This window comes from Camponotus vicinus, unplaced genomic scaffold (genome assembly GCF_025532165.1).
Source record: "Camponotus vicinus isolate PSW18456_S1 unplaced genomic scaffold, iyCamVici1.0 SCAF_3, whole genome shotgun sequence".
NCBI classification, from domain to species: Eukaryota; Metazoa; Arthropoda; class Insecta; order Hymenoptera; family Formicidae; genus Camponotus; species Camponotus vicinus.
In genome coordinates, this window is record NW_028141967.1 from 5,755,241 (window position 1) to 5,765,071 (window position 9,831).

A 9,831-nucleotide genomic window follows, 5' to 3' on the forward strand; every position below is an offset into this window, starting at 1 on the left:
TACATAAAAGTATTAAGGTAAGATAATCGAAAAATGAATATTTTACAAGATATTTTACGGTTTATGTAAAATTAAGAAATTATTTCAAGCATCATAACTCAAAAAGTACTTAACGGAAAGGTACTTAATTATAGTGTTTTGGAAAGCTCTCGAAATAAGCTACAAGAATGTACAAAAATATATAGGGTATTCCATTTAAAAAAATTGAAGTGACCTTCACGTGACCTTCAAATGACTCTTCAAGGTCAAACCAATGATACCATCTTATGGCCCCCTCGAAACCATACAACTTTTGTCTAAAACATTTTTCTCTATCTTGCTTATTTTTCGAGTTATTTGGCTGCCTAAGTTAAAATGGGTCACCCTGTATACAGGGTGTCTCTGAATTCAGTGCCAAAATTGATACAGCGGCTTTAGGACATGAAAACAAGTTAAAAATGTTAATAAACATATGTCCGAATTCGAACGGTTTTGTAATTATAAGGTAATAAAGTTGCTTTTTTAAGACAATATAAATTGAAATAAAGTTGTTTAATGTTCTTTATTTTGTTTAAAACTTTACAAAAAATACTCAAAAATTTTTCCGTCGACTTCGATATACTTTTATTTCCCAAAGGAAAAAATTTAGTGCTGTAAAAAAATTAACAATTTATTAAGTGCTAGAAAGTTTCTTGTCTAAACGTGAAAAAGAATAAAATGAATTTTAACAATAAAATGAGAAGAATAGTCGATACAGAAACGCATATAAAAAGTTATTAAATAATTAGAAATACATGGCAGTGAAAAAATGTTTCTTTCTTTCTTTAGTAGAAAGCGCCGCTCACCTCACTATCAAAAATTTATCGACACAAAACGCAAAGAAATTGGAGAAAAAAGTAACTCGTCCTGATCCCACGATGAAATGTCCCAAATTATAAAATCCGTCCAAAAAATTAAAAGAGTCGAAGTGATAAAATTAGCGTAGTCCGAAAGATAAAAAGCGTGAAGGTCCTTTCGAAATCAATTCTTCAGATGTACAAGGAGAGAAAGCTATTTATTTATTAATAACGAGGTGGAAGCCTGTAAGAAAATTGAGCAAAAAAGAGCAAGCACAGTCAAGACAAAAAAAAACTTATGCCAAGCATATTGTACAATAATTAAAAAAATAATTCTTAACCTCTGATGAAAATCATAAAAATTTCGCTTACAGTATAAAGAAAAAATAATCATTATAAAAGAACACAATGGAAATAAAATTTTAAACAATACTGTGAGATAATTGAAGGCAGGTGTAGAAATCATAGTAAAATGCGTATACAAGAATAGAAGCGAAGATAGGAGACAAAGCCATGCGTAAAGAGTGAAGAAGTGTGGTCGCGAGGAAATCTGAAACATGGAATGGGAAATGTAGAAGGCATAGGAGAGAGTGGGGAAAGAGAGGAGGAAAAATGACGTAAAATTAGGAGGAAAATGGCAAGGAAGCGGGAGATATTATTGAAAATGTGACGCATTTACAGATAATAGGAAGATAAGAATCATCTAAAAATGCAGTGTCATTCTGAATATTCAAATCCTTTTTTTGCTGGCAGATATACAGTATCTCAGACACAAGTCTTTTTTTGTAAGACGATTTTGGACACTTTGCTTTATACAAAAAGGATCTGTTTGATCGCATAGTTAATTTGTGCTTGGCGTTTATATTTATACTTCCCTCCTCTTGGTCACGGCGCTACTTCGTCGCTTGATATGTTTTATTTCACTTGCGTTTTCTGTACTACACATTTGAACTGATTATGTAACATTAAATGTAGATTAAAGTCAACGTGCTAAAATTTTTTGCTTTATTAACTTACGTAAAATAGTGTTTTTTGTTCCAATTATATGATAGCATCAATAGATGTAAGGTATCATTAACTGGTATAAATTATTATAAACTTTAGACTTGTTTGTGCTGAATTCTTTTGCTTCATTAAATTATTACGAATTATTACATCTTATGCTTGAATTGTATTTGAGTTGCATTTTTTTAAATCGGATTTAATCATTAATATCACATCATGTATGAGAGATGTATGTATAAGAAATGGAAATTTTTAAGCGCTTGATATTGAGAAATTATATTGCTGTATAGTTATAACCAATTTTGTCTTTATTAATTATACAAGCACTGCCAATAAGTCAATATTTAGGTTATACAAGAATTAAAAATTATTAAAAAAACATATTTAAACGTAATTCACATTTTTACCTTATAATTAATTTTATATACAATTATATATAATTATATATACATTTTTTTCGAATTATATCGTATAGCAGAAGGAAATCAATGGCTCGCGCGAAGTTCTCGCAATGTTATGTTTTAGTTAAAGGATAGTCCTTATTAGGCACTTTTTAATTTTGTTTGATTTTTGGCTAATAATAACCTCACAGACGTTCCCGTATTACATTAAAAATGTAAAAATATAAACATATTTAGGAAATGAAAAGATAATGCAAGTTAGTATGAAATTTCAAAATTGCATATCTCAGGAACGAAAAAAGACCGCCGTAAAATTCAAACGGTGTATTACTTAGAAATGAATTCTCTACAATCTACAGTATGTCAAAATAAAAATTTTTCGAGCTGTGTAACCTAAAGTAAGTATTTATCACATATTTTTCATAATATACTTATTTAGATATTTTATATATGAGAATTAAATTTCTTTATTCATTGTACATTTTAAAAGTTATACTCAAGGAACAACTTTTTCGATAATTGTGCAATTGATGATATTAAATATCTATTCAACGGACAAATAAAAGTAGATTGGGCGTAATAATTATAGTTTCTCAAAATCATTATTTTGGACATTTTGCTTTATGCAAAAGGGATCTGTACAAGTACTGTTTTTGCATACTAATTTGCGCTTGGCGTTTATATTTATACTTCTCTCCCCTACATTGTATAAAATTTCATTAAAATCAAAATTTTTGGTTCGCGAGGTTTCCTTGTTAATAATGCTGTAACTCTTGTACATAGGCAAAACTGTTGACAAGCCGAAAAGAAATTTTTATGTATTTTTATCAGGGATGTGCAAAATGGGTGTCCAAACCTATTTGAAATAGAAAATGCAAAATAGTTAGAACCTTTCCATTTGAAAATGCAAAATGCAAAATGCTTTTTAGACACTCATTTAAAATAGGAAATGGAAAATAGGCATTTTTAAAATGGTTTTTAAAATGAAAATGGTTTTTTAAATATTTACATTTTTATATTTATTTATATTAAATTCTTATTTTTATTATTTATATTTCTTATTATTATTTCTTATACTTATTCTTATATCTTTCTTATATCTTTTAATATAAACTTGAATTACAAAAATTGAATATAAACATTTACATATGGGATTACAAAAAATGTTTACTGACGTTGTTTATATTCAGTTATTCTTTTAAAACAACATTTTGGTTGCAATACTCTTAGAAGTGGAATGTGCTTTCAGAAGAACAAGTTTTTCAAAGAGGGAATCCCCCATTTTCCTTCTGCAAGGTCTCATAATTAATTCGCCATACGAGAAAAGACGTTCTACTGGCGCTGAACTCGGAAGGCACGTATTATATTTAAGAAATATTTTTTTGATTGAATAGGACTTCAACATTGAAAATAATGTGTCTCTATCTTGTAAGTACTGAAGAGCCTCCAAATCTCCTGTTGTCTCGTTTGTGGATGATGAATCTAATGAGTCATTTTGGAACATAAAATATGATTCGTCCCTTTTCTTTTTTTTCGTACTACTTTCTTTTTGATCATTTTCATTCTGTTTCAATTTTCTTGTTTCCATTATAAAAATAATGCTTTTACATGTTCTTTTCTTTCTTTCGGTACCCATTTCATTTTTAAAAAAGGATGACTCACTGATGCCAAGATGGCATCATTTACTGTTGATTCGAAAAGCAAAAAGTGCTTGACACTTCCCAAAATCAGAATAGTGGACTTTTTTATAAGCATTACTTTCTGCCTGCTTGTTTAGTGTCTACAGCTGCAATTAAATGTAAAGTGTACGTGGCACATCTTTCGTGACTAGGCAGTTCATAATCACTTACGTAGTCTTTGACAGGTTCAGGAAAAGTTTGTGGAAGCAAATCATTGTCTTCATCAATTTCATCATCTTCATTATAACTGGCTGTAGTCATTGCTTTGTTGACAATTTGATGATGATATGTCAATAGATTCGGATCTTCCAAACATCTTAAAAGCTTTTACCATGTTTGAACCATTATCGATGATTGTTTTCGTAATTTTGCATAATTTTAAATCAAACTCAGAGTGCACCTCACTTATTACTTCGGCTACTTTATCATAATGTGCTCCCTTGAATTTTCTACAGGCGGTAGCAGCTCCTTCTCTTTTCATTGTGCCACTGTCGATCCAATGAACCGTCATGCCTAAAAAGCTACGTTTTGATGATGACTAAACGTCCGCTGTGGTGTACACAAAATCTGCAACTTGTAAAGATAGTTTTATGTTAGTCATAACTTGATGATATTCCTCATCAATTCTACGTATAAGTGAACGTCTACCCAAGATTTTGGGTGTTTTCGAAAGTTTATTTGCGCCTTCTATTAATTTTTCAAAAGATCTAGATTCTACAATAGACAAAGGTACCATAGTTTCTATTACAAAGTCAACAATTAAGTTGTCTAAATTTACTATACCACTAGCTTCACTCAAGGTTGTTTGCTTCATTTTTTTATCGTATGTAATACTGCCTCTTTCATCAGATTTTCTTTTCATATTCATATGGGATTATGTTCATATTCTTTTAAAACATCTGCATGTCTTTTTGTCTAAAAATAGATTTAAGAAAAAACATTAAAAAATTTTTCTAGATGCTTAAAAAGAGTCGTTTTAGTTTAGAATCTAGATCTATAACTTTTCACCATGTTCTGCACAGAATTGAGTACATCCAATACTACGACTGTGGATTCTTACTGTTAGATTTCAAACAGAAAAGACAAATTATATCCATCCGCTCAGTGAGTGAGTTGTCTATAATTTATCTTATATCAACATATATACACATAAAAATTACAGAGATAACAGATTAGGTCTATGTGCGTAGTTAAGAAGAATAAAATGTGAACACTCATCAATCAAAATAAAATAACTAAATAAGTATGCAAACTAATTATACAGGGTGTCAGGGAAATTTTTGCCCACACGAAGTAAGGAGGTAGATTGGCTCAAATTAAGAAGGAAAGACTTGTACTGTTTTGTGATATTCGCAATAATTAACGAAAAATTAAATAAAGAATATCGGCCAATCTGCGTGAGTAGAAGAGCGCGGCGACGAGAGTCGTCCCACTGTAATCTTATACTGTACGTTCACTTGGCTTTCGTACACGCCCGGAAAATCATTCCACGTAAATTGCGGCCGCGCGATAAGTATTTTCTCCCGCTAGCCCGTATGCCACAATCATATCCGTATATTCCTGCAGAGTACACTTCATTTTCACTGTTAATTTACTACGCGAACACATGATTTTTACTAAAACTGTCTCAGCTCTCGCAGGCTGTTGCCAGAGTGCATACGCCAGCAGCATGCAACTACAGCTGAGCGGACATGTGAGTGTAATCATAATGCGCAGGCGCTGAGCTCACACGTACGCTTACAGTCGCATGTCCGCTCAGCTGTAGTTGCGTGCTGCTGGCGTATGAGAGCTCAGACGGTTTTAGTAAAAATCTTGTGTTCGCGTAGTAAATTAATAGTGAAAATGAAGTGTACTCTGCAGGAATATACGGATATGATTGTGGCATACGGGCTAGCGGGAGAAAATACTTATCGCGCGGCCGTAATTTACGTGGAATGATTTTCCGGGCGTGCACGAAAGCCAAGTGAACGTACAGTTTTACGAGTTGTGCAATAATTATGTAAAACTGAGTATCGTGCATAATATAGGGATAACCGGTCCAGCAGTGTGTCTTCGTGTACGAGATGAAGAAAGGATTCTTGAAGCATTTTATGAAAATCCTGGAACTAGCGTGCGTCGTGTGGCACATGAATTTGGTTTTTCGCGATACGCGATACATCACGCTTTACGTGTAACGGATTACGTTCGTATCATTACCAACGTGTGCAACACATTTTATCGAGGGATTTTCAACCACGGATCAATTTTTGTGAAGGTACTGTCATCATAAATTTTTTACATTTACGATACATTCAGCGTACAGTAACGGCATTTTGAACAATTTTCACAAATATTTAAATTGAGAGTGGAATAGGCCTATGGGGGAAACCACTATAAAAAAAGCGCACCATGCTATCTACAGCAAGGTGTTGTGGAAATGATAGCGCATCATTTTCTCGCCACTAAAAGGACGGGTTTTTCGGCGCGGTATTGCGATATATCGCACGCCACCATCATGTCTCGGAGAGCGATCCGCCCATCGCTTCGCCGTGCGCCTAGTATAAGATTACAGTGGGACGACTCTCGTCGCCGCGCGCTTCTGCTCACGCAGATTGGCCGATATTCTTTATTTAATTTTTCGTTAATAATTGCGAATATCACAAAACAGTACAAGTCCTTCCTTCTTAATTTGAGCCAATCTACCTCCTTACTTCGTGTGGGCAAAAATTTCCCTGACACCCTGTATAACTTATAAGAAGAAAAGGATTTATTCTGATCTCTTTAAAATGATCTATTCTGATTTCTTTAAAAAATAGATAAAATATTTCCTTACTTTTAAATGATTTAAGAAGTTTGTGGTAGCGACGAGACTTTCTTTTAATGTTTTTGCACATGTTGTGCAGGTAGCAGATACATTTTCTCCATCTTGTTTTTTTACGTCTTTAAAGCAATGCTTTAAAATCAGTGGCAAACTTTCATCCCTAAAGAAGTATATTATAATTAATAAGTTTACAAAGAAAAACAAAGAATAATTATAAATCATATTTTATAATCCGACCATTTCATATAATATTTCTTAAATCCAAAGAAACAATCCACAGACCAATAAATTTCACACTTATATGGACAATAAATGGATTCTTATCTAGTATCTATTAACATTTTTTTAAACATAGTGTTTCACCAGTGTTTCTTTAATTTCACTATTATTTAAATTATTAATCTGTGGCAATGTGAATCCATAGAATAATAATAATAGAAGAGAACTTCAGCAAAACAAAGGGCTTACATATAGTAGATCTATTTTTTATTCAATTTGTAGGATTAGAAAAAGTAGCAGTAGACAAACTAAAAATTATAACCTTTTCTTCATCAAATGTATCCTATATTCAAATTTATAAAAATACTACATAGGCACATTAATTTGAATTATTAATATGATTTAGAAAGTAATTATAAATATTCAGGGATTTGGACATTACTCAACCTAATATAATCTCAACCTTAACATTGCCTTAATGGAATATCAATAAAAATGAAACATAATACTTACATTTTTCAGCATTCTTAAAAAGACAAAATATCATAAAGCTTCTTACAAAAAAACGCCAAATTATACAAAACAGTCAATATAAAACCTGCGTGTTTTCCTGTTAGAGATACCAGATTACGGCGTATTACGCAACAACTAAACAACGCGTACTTACATGCGCGCGTACTTAGGCTGTGTTCCAAAATTCACTGACAGTACTGCCAGTATATCGTTATCCTTGTCTAACATTTGATGGACAACAAACATGATGATATGCTGGCAGTACTATCAGTGAATTCCAGAACATAGCCGTATACAGGGTGTCCCATTTAAGTTGATAATGCAAAATATCTCAAAAACGAAGCGTTGAAGAAAGAAATGTTTTAAACAAAAGTTAATTGACTTTAAGGGGGCCATAAGAAGGTGTCATTGGTTTGACCTTGAAAAGTCGTTTGAAGGTCACGTGAAGGTTTCACCTTCAATTTTTTAAACAGAACCCCCTATTTTTTATTACTTATTCTTATAGCTTATCTCGAGAGCTTTCCAAAACACTATAATAAAGTATTTCTTCATTGAGTACTTTCCGAGTTATGAGGCTTGAAATAATTTCTTAATTTTACATAAACCATATAATATCTAGTAAAATATTCATTTTTCGATTATCTTACCTTAATACTTTTATGTACAAAATAATGAGAGAAATCAATTGGTGTAAAGAAAACACAGTTTTTTAAAGAAAAAATATGTAATTGTTAATTGCAAATTACATATTTTTTCTTCGAAACAACTATGTGTTTTCTTTACACCAATTGATTCCTCTCATTATTTTGTACATAAAAGTATTAAGGTAAAATAATCGAAAAATGAATATTTTACAAGATATTTTACAGTTTATGTAAAATTAAGAAATGATTTCAAGCCTTATAACTCAAAAAGTATTCAATGAAGAAATACTTTATTATAGTGTTTTGGAAAGCTCTCGAGATAAGCTATAAGAATAAGTAATAAAAAATAGAGGGTTCTATTTAAAAAATTGAAGGTGACCTTCACGTGACCTTCAAACGACTTTTCAAGGTCAAACCAATGACACCATCTTATGGCCCCCTTAAAGTCAATTAACTTTTGTTTAAAACATTTCTTTCTTCAATGCTTCGTTTTTGAGATATTTCGCATTATCAACTTAAATGGGACACCCTGTATATGCGCGCTTAGAACCAATGATACCAGAATGAAGAAGTGGTACCAGTGGCATCACTAGATAGTACATACATTGCATATTATTGATATCTCGATTAATTTTTAGTTTACAAGAAAAATGCATTTGAAATAGAAAATAGGTAATAAAAACCATTTTAAATGGAAATGTAAAATAGTTTTTGAAAAAATGTATTTGTTTCGGGAACAGCCTTGAATCTGTCGAGGTACTTGACGACGAGCGATATCGTTCCCAGGGCTGCTGGTACAGCTTTCTCGTAAAGCTCGGCGGTTAAGGGCCAGCGCACAAACATTGCCGTAGCGCCTTACGTCACCTTACGTAAGAACCTTATGTTACGTGACACGTAAACCAATCCTACGGCAACGCACAAGAAATTCTTACGTTACGTTAATTAACGTAATTAACGTAACGTAAGAATTTCTTGTGCGTTGCCGTAGGATTGGTTTACGTGTCACGTAACATAAGGTTCTTACGTAAGGTGGCGTAAGGCGCTACGGCAATGTTTGTGCGCTGGCCCTAAAAAAAACACATTTTGATTGGTTTTTTTTTTTTTATTAACTATATCGCGATACTATTTTTGAATTCGAGTGGTTCTTTCGGTGGACTTCCGAGAAGTGAACCGGCGAGCGAGAGATCTCCCCGCGGATTCCGATACCGTTTCGGCAGACGGCTTGGGGAAAAAAACGTGGAGAATCCCGATTCGCAGAAATCGATCACCTGATTTTCGAGGCATTGTGATCGAGTGGGGAAAGACGCGCGATCGCTGAGACGAGCGCATATTCGGGAGCTGGGTATTTCCCAAACAGTATTTCAAATGTAAAATACAAAATAATAATAATAAATAGGCATTTTACATTTTGTATTTCCATTTTAAATGCATCTATTTCAAATAATGCACATCTCTGATTTTTATGTATTTTATGTACTTGGCGTCGCGATGCTATCTCGCTGTTTGATATGTTTCATTTCACTTGCGCTTTATGTACTACACATTTGAACTGATTATGTAACATTAAATGTAGATTAAAGCCAACATTGTGCTGGAATATTTTCCTTTATTAACTTATTGTAAAATAGTGTTTTGTTCAAATTATATTTCTTAAAGCATCAATAGATGTAAGGCATTATTATAACTAATATAAGTTATTATAAACTTTAGACTTATTTGTGTTGAATTCTTTTGCTTCATTAAATTATTACGACA